Source organism: Protopterus annectens, chromosome 1.part2 (genome assembly GCF_019279795.1).
Source record: "Protopterus annectens isolate FY-2018-M chromosome 1.part2, PAN1.0, whole genome shotgun sequence".
In the NCBI taxonomy this organism is placed as follows: Eukaryota; Metazoa; Chordata; order Ceratodontiformes; family Protopteridae; genus Protopterus; species Protopterus annectens.
In genome coordinates, this window is record NC_056727.1 from 85,978,721 (window position 1) to 85,993,015 (window position 14,295).

Genomic DNA, 14,295 nt, shown 5'->3' on the forward strand with positions numbered 1-14,295 from the left:
CAGTCATCTGCGAACTTGATGAGCCAGAGCCCTTGACATTAGCACTGATTTCTGAGAAGTAGATGCCAAAGAGAAGTGGGCCAAGCATGGATCACTGAGATACTCCACTGGTGACTAGTCTCTTTCTGGAGGTGGTCTCACCAGTCCTGACTTCTTGTATCCTATCAGTCAGCCAGCTGGAAATCCAGTGAGTTGTACAGGGATTTATGAAAAATTCAGTGAGTTTGTCAACAATATCCGAGGAGAGAATCATATAGAATTCTTTAACCAGGTCAAAATAGACAGTACACATTATCTTCTCCTAATCCATTGCTTTGGTGACCCTCTCAAGACCTTTCCATGAATACATGCCATCCCATCCTAGGAATAGAGAAATCAATTTCAGTGCCATCTGCATAACTATGGTACACAAAACCTCTTTCATCAGTAGATCTTCTAAAGAAAAAAATGTACATAGTGAATATTAAATGGTCCATTACATAATCTAGTGGAATCCCATGTCCACGATGACAAGGTGAATACAGATTGAGTTGAGAATGGACTCTGTGTAAGAACACCAGTCAAGAATGGCAGATGTTATTCCACAGTAGGAATGCAAACATTCTATAAGGATGTCATGATTCTCTGTGTCAAAGACATCTCAGAGAGAGAGAGAGATCTAGAATTACCAGCACTGTGTAGTTTTTCTGGTCTCTTGCCATAAGGAGATCACAAACTACTCTCATTAGAGCAGTTTCTGTTCTATGGCGACTGTGACAAACCGAAATGCTACCAGCCTAGCTAGCTGGAATTTTGTAAATAATTATATGTCACTTGAAAATATTAATATGATTTATACAGAGTTGTGACACTGGCAGCCCAGCTATCTGGAATTTTGTAAATAGTCATATGTCATTGGTGAATATTAATATCATTAATATGCTTGTCTTACAAATGTACGAGAACTATATATTATGTGGATATTAAACTACTGGTGCAGAAGTGTATGTTGAACTGCATGGTATGTACTGAGCTTCAAGAATGTAACCACAGTGTACCCTACTGGAATGAACAGAAATGTATATAAACTATAGTTGGAACATACAGAGCTAACTTGCAAACCCTCAAGAAAATAAGTTGAAAAGTAAAGAGTTGTACGATCGATAATGTCTAGAGCTAGAGAGTTTCCTATTGTCTTGAAAGAGAAATAATTACTAGGTTTAAAGTGTAAAATATTTTTATTGCTCTGTGACTTCCTAGCAGCTGCACATCTGAGAGATAACTATTTTTGACACAGAGGTGATAAATTTTAAGTATCTGTTTAGCCTGGGAACTGGGGACAGGTGACAAAGAGCGATGTCATCCAAACCTGACCCAGTAGCAATGTTTTGATATTAATTTGGGAACTCTCTCCGAGACTGTGCATTTTGTATTTGTCTTTGGGCCTGGAAACATCCTCTCATCAGCACTTGCCTTACTAATAGTAAGTAACCAGGGTACAGTAATATCTTTTAGATATAGGTAGGAATATAGTAAGATTATTTTAGATGTTTTCTATATTTATTTGAGACTGTCCTGCAATGTTGTTTTAAAATATTTCCTGTGATTCTGAACTCTGTAGTCACTGTGCTGAGTTATTGAGTATTGTCTTGTTCTTTTATTATTTATTATTAAATATATTAAACCTTTTAATTGTGGCAGGTTTGTTTAGAGATATTTAAGGTCTTGGAGTACTTGCATATGTATTTGGGTGACACTGTACAGTCATCTCTTAAATGAAAGTATTGGACACACTTACCATTTGGATAATAGTAACATTACACAGTAAGATTGGGCACCCTTTGGGAAGGGCCTTAAAGTAGCTGATAAGGGGTTCTGGTGGCAGTACTAACTACCTTATGGTCTGGGAAGAAGGGAGCATAGCTAGTAAACCTGTGCCAGCCTTTCCCAGGTGTGTGTTTGTGTATAAATCAAATCTCAAAGTGTGTGTGTGTGTGTGTGTGTGTGTGTGTGTGTGTGTGTGTGTGTGTGTGTGTGTGTGTGTGTGTGTGTGTGTGTCAGTTACTTGGGCAGGGACACGAAGCACTGGTTGGACAGAGAGAGTGCTGGGAGGACTTGGCTTGGAATTGTAGCTAAGGACTCAACTCTATAGCTGTGCCAGTGGTGACTCTTACTGGGCATCAGGACAAAGAGGGAGAAACCAGCCCCAAACTGACTGTGATCTCTGTGTGCTCTTAAGGGAAGTTCTACTTTACAGTGTGTCTACTTGTCATCCTCCCAATGTGTACATCCCTCACTGATGCTAGTGGTGAGGATTGAGACTCCTTGATTACTGGGCCAGTGCAGGGGCATCACATATTAATTGGTTAGCAGTGGTGGGATACCCACATCACATATTAATTGATAGTGGTGAGTTAGCCACATCACATATTAATTGGCTTGTAGTGGTGTGGATATTGAATTCCTGTAACCTGTGTACAGTGATCAGTGAAGTTGTTTGTACTCTCAATCAGCCATACAGTGAACATTCAGAGTTCATATCACAATTGTTTTATTTATTTATCTTTTTTGTTAGCTTAGTTAGTCAAGGAGAGCAGGCAAGCATGTCAGCAGAGGAGTATGGCAGGCTGACCAGGAGCCAGTTGACTGAGATGTGCCAGGCTAAAGGACTGGTGCATGCCAACTTGACTAAAGCAGACATGATTGCAGCTTTAGTCACAGCTACAACACAGAATAGCAACTAGGAGGACAATCAGACTGGCCATGGAGATGTACAACTCTCAGAAAATGGACAGCTCAACCTTTCCACAGAGGACTTAAAAATCTGTCTGGAGTTAAAGGGCTTGAGTTGGAGGCCAAACATTGGAAACAGAAGCAGCAGAGAGACTGAGACATCTGGAGGCTGAGGAGAATGAGAGGCAGCAGCAACATGAAAAGGAGATGCTGACTCTTCACCAGGGTCATGGAGGTAATGGGGAAGGGAGTAACCAAACCCCAGAAGCAACAAAGGTCAGTAAATTTCTTCCACAATTTACAAAGGGGGATAATTTTGATAGTTTTATTCATATGTTTGAGAGGGTATGTAAACAGTATAATGCTGACCAAGGGCTCTGGGTATGGTTCCTGACCCCCTTACTCCATGGTAACACTATAACTGTTATCTCCAAATTGTCTGATACTGATTGTTTAAATTATAATGTTGTAAAGAACTGTTTCCTAGAATGTTTTAAGTTAGCACCTAAAGCTTATAGAAAAAAGTTTCATGAGCATAGACGCAAGACAGATGAATGTATGTGTAAATATTTTGTTGAACTAAGCACTTATTTTTATAGCTGGGTGAGTGGATGTCAGGTCATCAGTTCTGAAGGGCTGACAGACCTTTTGTTGAGGGAACAAGCCCTTAGCACTTTGCCTGAGGACATGAGAATCTGGTAAGCTGATAGACAATGAAATACTGTAGATGAGTTGGGGAAGAAGTGAGACCTATACCTAGCAAGCAGGGCATCACTGCACAGGAAAGGGACACACAGTGCTGCTCATGGGACTAAGGGTACTCATGGTCGGCAGCCCAGACTGCCCCAACGGAGTCCTCCAGTAGCAGGGGAAGCCATCAGTCCAGGTACACTTCCAGGACCAAGGGTTAAATGTTTTAAATGCAACCAGTGGGGCCATGTAACATATTGATGTCCACAGAGGCAAGGTGGGGAACAAAAGCTGGGACAGCCAGAAAGTGGGAATGACAAAATGACAAAAGTAGGTTGTCTCGAGACAACAAGGGTACCAATTTACCACAAGAGGTTATATCCTATCTTAGTAAATGGGAAAGAGGCCATGGCTAAGAGAGACATAGCCTCCGATCTAACCATTGTGAAGCCTGCAATGGTTACAGGGGAGCACTACTTGCTTGGGCAGTCTACTCCAGTCAGACCTTTAGGAGGGATCCCATTCCAAATACCTTTGCCTAGGGTTCACCTTGACTAGGAGGGTGGAAAAGGAAGTCAGAAAGTAGGTGTGTTTGAGGATATCCCTGCAGATGTCCTGATAGGGAATGATTTTGATAATGAAGTAACATGTTTGCATGCAGTTACACACAGTCAGACTTGGAGACAAGCATGTGGATCTGGTAGCCTGAGGGAGACCCAGACAGACCGCACACTTGCAGCCAGAACTGGTGAGGTGGTCACTTCAGAGAAGGAGATAGATCTGTATTTATTTGAGACTGTCCTGCAATGTTGTTATAAAATATTTCCTGTGATTCCGAACACTGTAGTCGTTGTGCTGAGTTATTGAGTATTGTCTTGTTCCTTTATTATTTATTATTAAATATATTTAAACCTTTTAATTGTGGCTGGTTTGTTTAGAGATATTTAAGCTCTTAACATACTTGCATATGTGTTTGGGTGACACTGTACAGGCAACTCCTAAATAGCCTTGAAAGCATTGGTCACACTTACCACTTGGATAATAGCAGTATTACACAGTAAGATTGGGCACCCTTTGGGAAGGGCCTTAAAGTGGCTGACAAGGGGTTCTGGTGGCAGTGCTAACTACCTTATGGTCTGGGCAGAAGGAGGCACAGCTAATAAACCTGTGCCAGCCTTTCCCAGATGTGTGTATGTGTGTGTATGTGTAAATCAAACCTCCAGGAGTGTGTGTGTCAGCTACTTGGGCAGGGACATGAAGCACTGGTTGCTGGAAGGACTTGGCTTGGAACCCTGGCTAAGGACTCAACTCTATAGCTGTGCCAGTGGGGATTCTTACTTGGATCTGGAGAAAGAGGGAGAAACCAACCCCAGACTGATTGTGATCTCTGTGTGCTCTTAAGGGAAATTGTACTTTACTGTATGTATACTTGTCATCCTCCCAAAGCGTACATACCTCACTTGTTCTAGTAGTGAGAATTGAGGCTCCTTGATTACTGGGCCAGTGCAGGGGCATCACAGAGACTATAAAAACCTGACTGAAAAGGATTCATAAGTCCACTATCAATAAAGATGGGTTTCCAGCTGCTTATAAACAATGTTCTCATCACTTTTACCTAAAAATGGAAGATTAGAGACTGGGAATTAGTTATTTAAATTATTCAGATCAATAGATGGTATCTTGAGGTTTGAGATAACCAAAGCCTCGTACAAGACAAAGAGAATATCCCTTTCTTCAATGATGTTACCAAGATCCTATGAATCACTGAATTCAATACATCAAGACTAGCCACGACCAACCTAGCTTCACAAGGGTCCAACCTACATGTTACTGCTCTCAAACTGGTAATGACAATACTGAACTCACGAAAATCTGGAATATTGAACTCTGATCAAGGCTTTATGGGAATGGAAGCACTAACACTCCACCACCCTTGGGTTTATTGGGGAGAAGTGCAGACCCAATGATGCTATTTTATTTTTATATATTTTTCATATTTTATATATATATATATATATATATATATATATATATATATATATATATATATATATATATATATATATATTTTTTTATATATATATTATATTTTATCAAGCCAACTATTGAGTAATCACTTCACATTCACTTGCAGACAACACTCTTCTGTTGGCCAAGCAAGCTAAGCTGCACAGCCTCTCTACCACCAGAAATAGTGTAATCGGTTGATTAGCTGCTGAAGAGATTTATCTGGCTAGATATTCTGACTTACGCTAACTGTTATTTCAGACATTCATATTCTTGTGAGTTTATCACAATACTATATGAGAATGTAGATTAGCCTTTATTTCTAGTTTTTTTTTTTTTGACTATGTAGTTCTGCTTAATTTATAACATTTTATTCTCCTCATGTCTACTTTCTTCAAATGCAATTACCTGTCTAATCATACTATGCATACCTACATTTATATTCATGACTATTTGGCACTACTGTGTTGCTTGTCTGTGTAACATTCACTTTATGTCATGTTAATGTGCTAGACTATGACTCCATTACAGTGCATGTTTTTTACATTAAACTGGTACAAAACTAATTTAAAAATGTTTCTTTTTTCAGGACTTCAGGAAGCCAAATAGGTTCATAGGTTCATAGGCAGGTACTAGGCTATTGGCCCTAGGGCCTATATAAGCCTAGCCAAAGGTACCCTGGCTTTCACCACCCAAGAAAATTATTTTCCTGTGCCACTGTCGAGCAGAGCCACAGAAGTGATCCCCGGGGTGAATTTCCTATCTCCCATCCAATCATCAAGATTTTTCTTGAACAGTGCTAATGAGGAGCTTTGTTTGATATAGATAGGTAGTTTGTTCCAGAGTATGGGAAGTCTCTGGGACAGGAATCTATCCCTCCAGCATGTTCTGTTTATTGTGGTGATGAGGTTTAGGTCCCTAGAGCGTGTAGCTCGTAGGGATTGGAATTTCTTTAAGTGGAGCATGTCTAAAAGCTCTGGGTTTGACATAGCTTTGTGTGTTAGGCAGAGATCGCCTCTGAGTACGCAATATGCAATGGAGTAAAGCTGCAGTTTTCTAAGACGGTCTGTACAGGGCATCTCTTTGAGGCCAGTAATCCTCTTTGTGAGGTATTTCTGTGGCCTTTCCAGTTGTTGTAGATGTCTTGTGAGGTACATACCAAAAGGGGCATTGTACTCTATAATGGGTCTAATGAGTGACGAGTAGAGGGGAACAATGACCTCTTTTTTCCTGGATGAGAAACATTTTGTGATGAGGTGTGCCACATAGAAGGATTTCCTGACTACTGTGGCGATGTGATTATCAAAAGAGAGACTACTGTCCACCTGTGTCCTAAGGTCTCTTATCACACTTTCGGTGTTAAGTAGACTACCACCTATGTGGTAGTTCATGGGTACTGAGTTTTTACCAAAAGGAATGACAATGCACTTTTGGCATTGAGCTTGAGGCCATGGCTTTAACACCAGGCATCGGTCTCAGCAAGGCCCTTTTGTAGGATGTCCACATCTTTTGGAGTTTTGATTATGGCTCGTAGTTTGTAGTCATCTGCGAACTTCATTAGCCAAAGACCTTCTGTGTTGGCCTGTACTTCAGAGAAGTAGATACCAAACAGGAGAGGACCCAGGACTGAACCTTGTGGTACTCCACTTGTCACTGGTCTAACTACACTAACTATACTAGCCAGATAGGGGCCCACAAATGCCTGTTAAATGAATGGGAAATGGAACCCAGAAGTGAATTTTCCTGTTAAATGAATGGGAAATGGATCCCAGAAGTGAAAATTCATAAAATTCAGTACCTTGACTTTTTTACCTGCACACTTCTAAGACAGTGTTAGAATATTGTTGGACAAGCCCTGCCCAGTTAAGTATGTCTCCATATCAGCTGTTCTTAGAAACCCATCTCAATGCTTTCCTAGAAATCTCTGCTTATCTATTTGCAGTCTGCCAAGAACAATAGACCCTCCGAGCTTTGGGGACAATTTTTTTTTCTTTCATGCATGCTTGTCATTTTATACTGGGAGGAAACCAGTAATAATGATGAGATTACACATTGCCTACACACAATTCATTCACTTTTTGTTTTGTTAAAGAGGTCAGGGTGGAGTGACTACAGCAACAAGTTTAAAAACAATTTAGCATACCACTATCTATTTTATTTTTGATAAACATCAAAGATGATTGCAAGCAATGTCTATCTATTTGGGACAGAGGTGGTCTCTGGAATAAGGCAAAAGGCAGTCAGTTTGATGTGGTTGTTGATATGGCTTGACTGGGGGTTAGAAGATTGCATAGCTCGACATATGCGAAATACATTGCTTTGACCATTTGTTCTGTCATTTCCATGACAATCTAACATCATATTTTTTAGAAGTAAGGTGGCTACAATTTGGAGAATTGGGAAGCACAGGGAGGCAGGCTATGTGTGAAAGCACAGGACAGTTTCATACTATGTCTTATTTAGATTTGGTGCATGTGCCTATGAAAAACAATTTGAAAATCATTCGAGACTACTGTGCTTGTCAATGTATCTATAATTGCACACCATGAATATGCACATTACATTAGTTATATGAAATGGTAATAGGCAAGTGCATGACGCAGATTAAACAAGCACTGATGTGGCTTGATTATAAGTAGTGTACATGTGCTGAAACACGTTACTTTGGTCATTGCCTTTTTCACTTTCCTCACAACTAGTAATCAAAATTGTGAACAGAAGGTAGCTATCTTTTCAGCCTGGGTGATAAGGAATGCTCATTGTGACAGCTCAGAATTGATACATTCTCATTACTGAAAAAAATTATATGGTCTGTCAGGGGCAATGCATGTATCTAACTGCAGTAAGTATAAATACATTACTATGGTTATTATGCCTTCCATGTTCTTCCTAATATGACATCAGAAATATACAGAATGTGATAATAATTTTGTGGGCAGGCTGTGTAAGAAAGCAAAGGGCATTTACGGGATCACTGCTGAATGATTATAGGGTTTACCTTCGAAACATTGAAATTCGGCTTTACGAATAGCCAGTTGGGCTTACCGTAAAGCCAAATCCAGATTATCAAATGTCTTTGAATTTCTAAACTCAGCAAATGGAACAGCAGATTCGCTGAGTTTCAAACTCAAATGTCAAACACAAGCTGTAATGCAGGGGGGCAAGCCCCCCTGCACCCCCCACCCCCGTACTTTAATAATCCAACACTGAGGTCACACTACAGTGAGGAAGGAATCCATTTCCCGATCCCCACTATAGTGCACTCCGCACCCAAAATGCAGAGTCTGCAATGAGCAAATGTCAATGTGCATTTGCTCATTGCACATTTGATGCATTTTTTATTTCAACCATCCGCAAACTTGAAAACGTACTTACGCACAACTGTCTTTCGGCAAGTTGCGTTTCAATGTTTCAAAGGTAAACTGATTATAGAAATGGCTCATTGAGGGGGCAGTATTTTCTCAGAGCAATGTATTTATTATATTTCTGTGACTTTTTCACAGTCAGACATGGTGTGTCTTCTCAGAAGTGGTATATTCCACTTGAACAGCCTAAAGGCAGATGAAGCTAAAGATATTTTTTAGAAATGTAGTGAAAACACAACCCATGTTTTGTCTTCCAAGCTGTAACTATATTATTATAATTGCATATCCTTTCTAATTAAGATGTCTTTAGATATAGTTAACAAGAAGCATGTACTGTTTTTTTCTTTTCTCACATCTGGCAAATGCATAACATACAAAATTAAAATATATTTTGTTTTTGCATGGAAGAATGAGCACTGGTTTTATTTCCCAGATGCTGATATTGTCTAGTATTTGAAATGACAAAAATAAGGAAAGTATTACAGAAAATCATGATTTGTCACTCAAAAAATTCAATGTGCCTTTGTCCTGTTGCAACTTTACTGCAGTTTATAAGTGAATAGCCTCAACTGTTGCCCCCCAAACATAGCTATAAATTGTCAAACTGTTCAAGAGAAAGGATCTTCATTGATTGTCTATGTGAATAGATCTACATGGCCATTGGAATGTGATAGGCTGTCAAGATGCATTGTATACAGTTTCTACTAGGAGTGAATATACAACTTCTGGTCAAAGTGACAGGTTGCAGCTCATGTCCACAGTTTGTCTTTGTTGTGTTGTCATTACACCAGAAGTAAAAAAAATGGTTTGCATTTCACCAGGCAAGGCAGAGTTTTCATTATTGCAAAGAGGTGAATCCTAGCACTCTGTATACTGACAGTAACAGTATGTGGCCACATAAATCAGAAATGAGATGCAGTGAAATACTTGGAAGCTCGATTGACAATACTGAATGGGCTTTATACTTAATTATTTTATTAGAATTTTCTACTTTTTAATTGTGGACAGATGTAGGAAAATTACCATTCAGCCACATATATTCATTAAAAAGATCTTGTATTTCAGATGGCTTTTGGTGTTATAGTCTGGCAAAATGATCAGTTTCAGGCTGAGGTTACTTTATCTCTGCTACTAAGGCTAGGTGAAACTAATGTCCAGAATATACGTAACTGAGTCCTTATTAGAACAGCAGTATAAAATCATTTTATTTCAGTTCATATAGAATCATTTTGATTCCATCAGCTAAAACAATAATTACATCACTGCATGTGAGAAGGTGCTTATGTTCCAAACACTGACAAAAACAGGGTGCTGCCAGGTACGTCAGAACTGAGACAGCATGAAATCCTTTGGAGAAAAATGCCATGCTTGACTATGCTTTGTGCCCATGGATCCTATTAGAATTCCCTTTTTAATGTGAAATTCCTTAAGGCAACTGACATATGGCCTCTTATATACAACTATAAAGCCAGTGTTTCAGATTGCTTTTGTTGTCACAGTCTGGTACTATAAAAAGATTTAATCTGAGACAGAAGTAAAAATCCTATATATTTCAACACAAGATATATATTATTTTTTTCTTGAAACATCCCATAACTACAATGTCATGGTTTCATGTAGCTAAAGTTGTAAGTGCCAAATTCAGTGTTAAGATGATCTGAAATTATCAAGGGTAAAAAACAATTATTAGGTGCAGTTTGTAGCTACCATACTCACTACAGCTTAATGTCTCATTATAACATCTCAAAGTGGTACTAAGACATAGCCTTTAATGTATAGGCAACAGATCCTTTGGTTCATATGCTTTTACTGTCACAACTCGACATTTTACATTATACTTTGTTTCCAATGGGGGTGTTGTTTTGAACTTCTGCTTAACATGCTGATTAAAATAATGGTCTAGAATACTTAATAAGTTGACATTAGAAGTAAAGATTCACTAACTTTGTCTTTCATTTGCCACATGCCATAGAAAACATGCTATTGATGGTAGCAACTAAAGTGGTATGGAAAAATAATTTAGTATATGCTGCACTGACTTTCATTATTTATTTATTTATTTATTTATTTACATTTGTTGACCGGGCTAGTCTAGCTGGATACATATCCTTTTTCAGTAGAGGCCTGGGGAGAAAAGCTCCCAAATTTAAGAAAAATTATAACACTACAATTAGATAGAAGAAGACATTAGTAAAATAACAAAAACAAAAAGACATCAATATATACATGCTAGTAGTTTGAACATATCATTTGTAAAATTGGTCACATGACATGGGTACAGTTAGAGGAAGTAAAATACTATATAATAACTTGAGAGGAGAAGAGAGAAAAGGAGCTATGGGATCTATGGAATTTAATCTGGGTTTGGACATGGGCACAACCATTGGGACTTAAGTAATTCTCGGAGATTAATTTTGAATAGATTAAGTGAAGTCAGGAGCCTAAGACTGTTTGGAAGTGAATTCCATTGCTTCCCAATAGAGTTAGCATAGAGAGCATCACCACCCATGTTATTAGATTTGATAGTTAATACCTGATTACTGTTTGAGGATCGAAGGCAGCTTAAGTTGGAGTAGGGGGTCAGGATTTTGGACAGCTGGGGGTTTTGTCGGGTTGATTAATTATTTTGAATGCTTCAGTGAGTTGATTAAATTTAAGGAGATTGGGCAGTTCTAGCCAGTCGAGTTTCTTGAGGTTGACGCAATGGTGGGTACGATAGGGTGTTCCTGTTATGAATCTGGCTATATGATGGTAGGTAGTAGAGAGGTTGTTGAGCTCACGTTTATTGAGGAAGGAGAATATCGGGGAGGCATAAAGTAGGGTGGAAAGGAGATGAGTACGGGCGATGGTTAATTTTGCATGAGGAGTAAGATAATTCCTGATTCTGTACATTGAACCTAATTTTTTGTTAACTGACTTAATGGTTTGGGCAATGTGCATGTCAAATTTGAGCTTGTGGTCACTAGTGACACCTAATAGTTTGGTGTGGGAGATGGGCTCTATGATGGTGCCATTAAAGGATTCAACAAAAAAGGTCTTAGGATTCTCAGGTTGGGGTTCTTGTGCAAATGGAGTGGTAGGCGAGGGGAAGAATAGAAGTAACTTGGTTTTAGTTGGGTTTAATATGAGTTTCAGGTCAGAGAACCATTTTTCTACTTTGGCAAAACATTGTTGGGTGGCTGCTTGGAGTTTCTGGAGAGAAAGGTCAGAGCAGATCAGGGTAGAGTCATCCGCATATTGAATGCAGGTGGCTCTGTGGATAACAGAGTAAAGATCATTTATAAAAACAGAGAAAAGAAGGAGACCAAGTATGGAGCCCTGTGGGACCCCAATGTTGTTGGACAGCAGTTGAGATAGACTATTTTGCCATTGGACTGCTTGTTGCCAGTCAGAGAGGTAGTCCTTAAACCAGCTTAGTGCTAATTGGTCAAGATGAAGGGCTTGCAGGGTGTGGAGCAATAATTGGTGGTTAACCATGTCAAAAGCTTTCGATAGGTCAAGAAAGAGAGCAGAGGATATAAGTTTTTTGTTACGGTTGCTATTTACTGAGTCAACAAAGGAGAGGAGAGCGCTGGTAGTACTGTGATGGGGGCGAAAGCCGTGCTGGGTAATAGACAGAAGATTATTGATGATGAGGTAGTGAAGGAGTTGTTTGTGAACACACCGTTCCAATATTTTAGCTATAGGAGACAATATTGCGATAGGCCTATAGTTAGATGTTTCCGTGGAGGAGCCTCCCTTATGAAGTGGGATGATGTAAGAAATTTTCCAAATGGAGGGGATGGTAGCCTCAGCTATGGATCTGTTAATCAATATTGATATGGGATAGGCAATGACATCTGATGCTAATTGTAGGTATTCCGCTGGGAGGCGATCGGCCGCAAGGGTGGACGGTTTCAGTTTTTTTAATAGGGTACGAATATAAGAGGTAGATACTGTTTGAAGGTTAAAGATGAGAGGAGGTGAGTCATGAGGACGGGTTAAGGGTGGGGAGGAAGTAGGTAGATGATTGGCTAGGGACTGGATGGTCTCAGTGAAAAAAATATTAAAGGTATTGGCTACTTCCTCTGGATCTTTGCTAGAGAGTTGGTCGGGCGTTGGGGTAGTAGATTTACCAGGATGGAGGAGGTTCTTAAATCCAGCCCAGAACTTTTTTGGGTTAGTCTGATGTTTGTCCTGGAGGTGACAGAAGTAGTGTTTTTTATCTCTAGCAATGTCAGATTTCGTGGAGTTTCTAAGCTGTTGAAATTTAATACGGTCTAGGGGAGTTCTGGCAGCTCTCAATGTTTTCCAAGCTTGGTCACGGAGTTTAATTTTTGCTTTGGTTTCTCTTGTTAGCCAGGGAGCTATGCGGTCCCTGGTTCTAATTAGATAGATTGGGGCATGAGAGTCAAGAATGTTTAGGAATGTGTCATTGAAGTATGACACACTTTCGGCGAGGGGTAGAGTATATAGGGACGATCAATTGCAGAATTTTAGTTCTGCTAGGAATAGTTCAGGGTTAAACTTTTTCCTATTTCTGATAAGTTTATATAAGGGTGGCTTGGTAAAAGCAAGTTTGTGCTTTATAATGTAAGTGACAAGGTGGTCACTAAGGTCGTTGGGGAGGGTGCCGGTGGTATAGTTGTTCGCATCTTTATTGATAAGTATCCAATCAATCGTACTCTCTTTTTGCTGTGTGTTGCCAATTCTGGTTGGAGATGAGATTTTTTGGGAGAAGCCATGTAGATTAATTGGGTGGGGATTTGTCTTAGCGGCGTAGTGGGACCAGTCAATATTAAAGTCCCCTAGTATAATGGTTTCTTGAGGGTAGTTGTTGGCTAACCAACTTAAGGTTTGCTCTAGGTTTTCAAGGTTCTTCCCTGGTGGAATATAGATAACTACAAGATTGATACATTTTTGGGAGTTTAGGCAAATCTTTAGTGCAATAAGTTCAATATTAGAGACATGAGGGGGATGCAATGGGTTCCTAATGATGTTTAATCTGTTCTTAAACATAACAGCTATTTCCCCACCCTTTTTGGTTATTCGATCATTCCTTAGGATGTTATAACCAGGTGGAAGAATTTCTTCATCCTTTGTGGCGGGTTTAAGCCATGTTTCAGAAAGACACATGATGTCTGGGGAGTGAGTGGCTATCATAGCATGTAAGCTATGTACTTTGTTGTTAATGCTTTGTAGGTTGAGATGAAAGATGAGGAGGGAGGTATTAGGGGTATGGGGTAGTGTTGAAGTGACAGAATCAAGATGAGTGGCAGGGCCTGGGTTGGGGTGGATGTCTCCATGTTGAATAATACATTTTTTTAGGTGATCTAAGAATCTTTGTAATTTGTCTTTCATGAAGCTGGGCTAGCAATCTCAAGCCCTTTCTTGCAGCAGAATACAGTGTCATTAACACAAGAAAGTTTCATAAGTAAGTCTGAAATGGGGACTGAGATATGACCTTTTATTTATATGCATATCTGTTGTTTCAGAGGTGCTCACCTCCATAATCTATTTTGCATGATATTTCATTTTCATT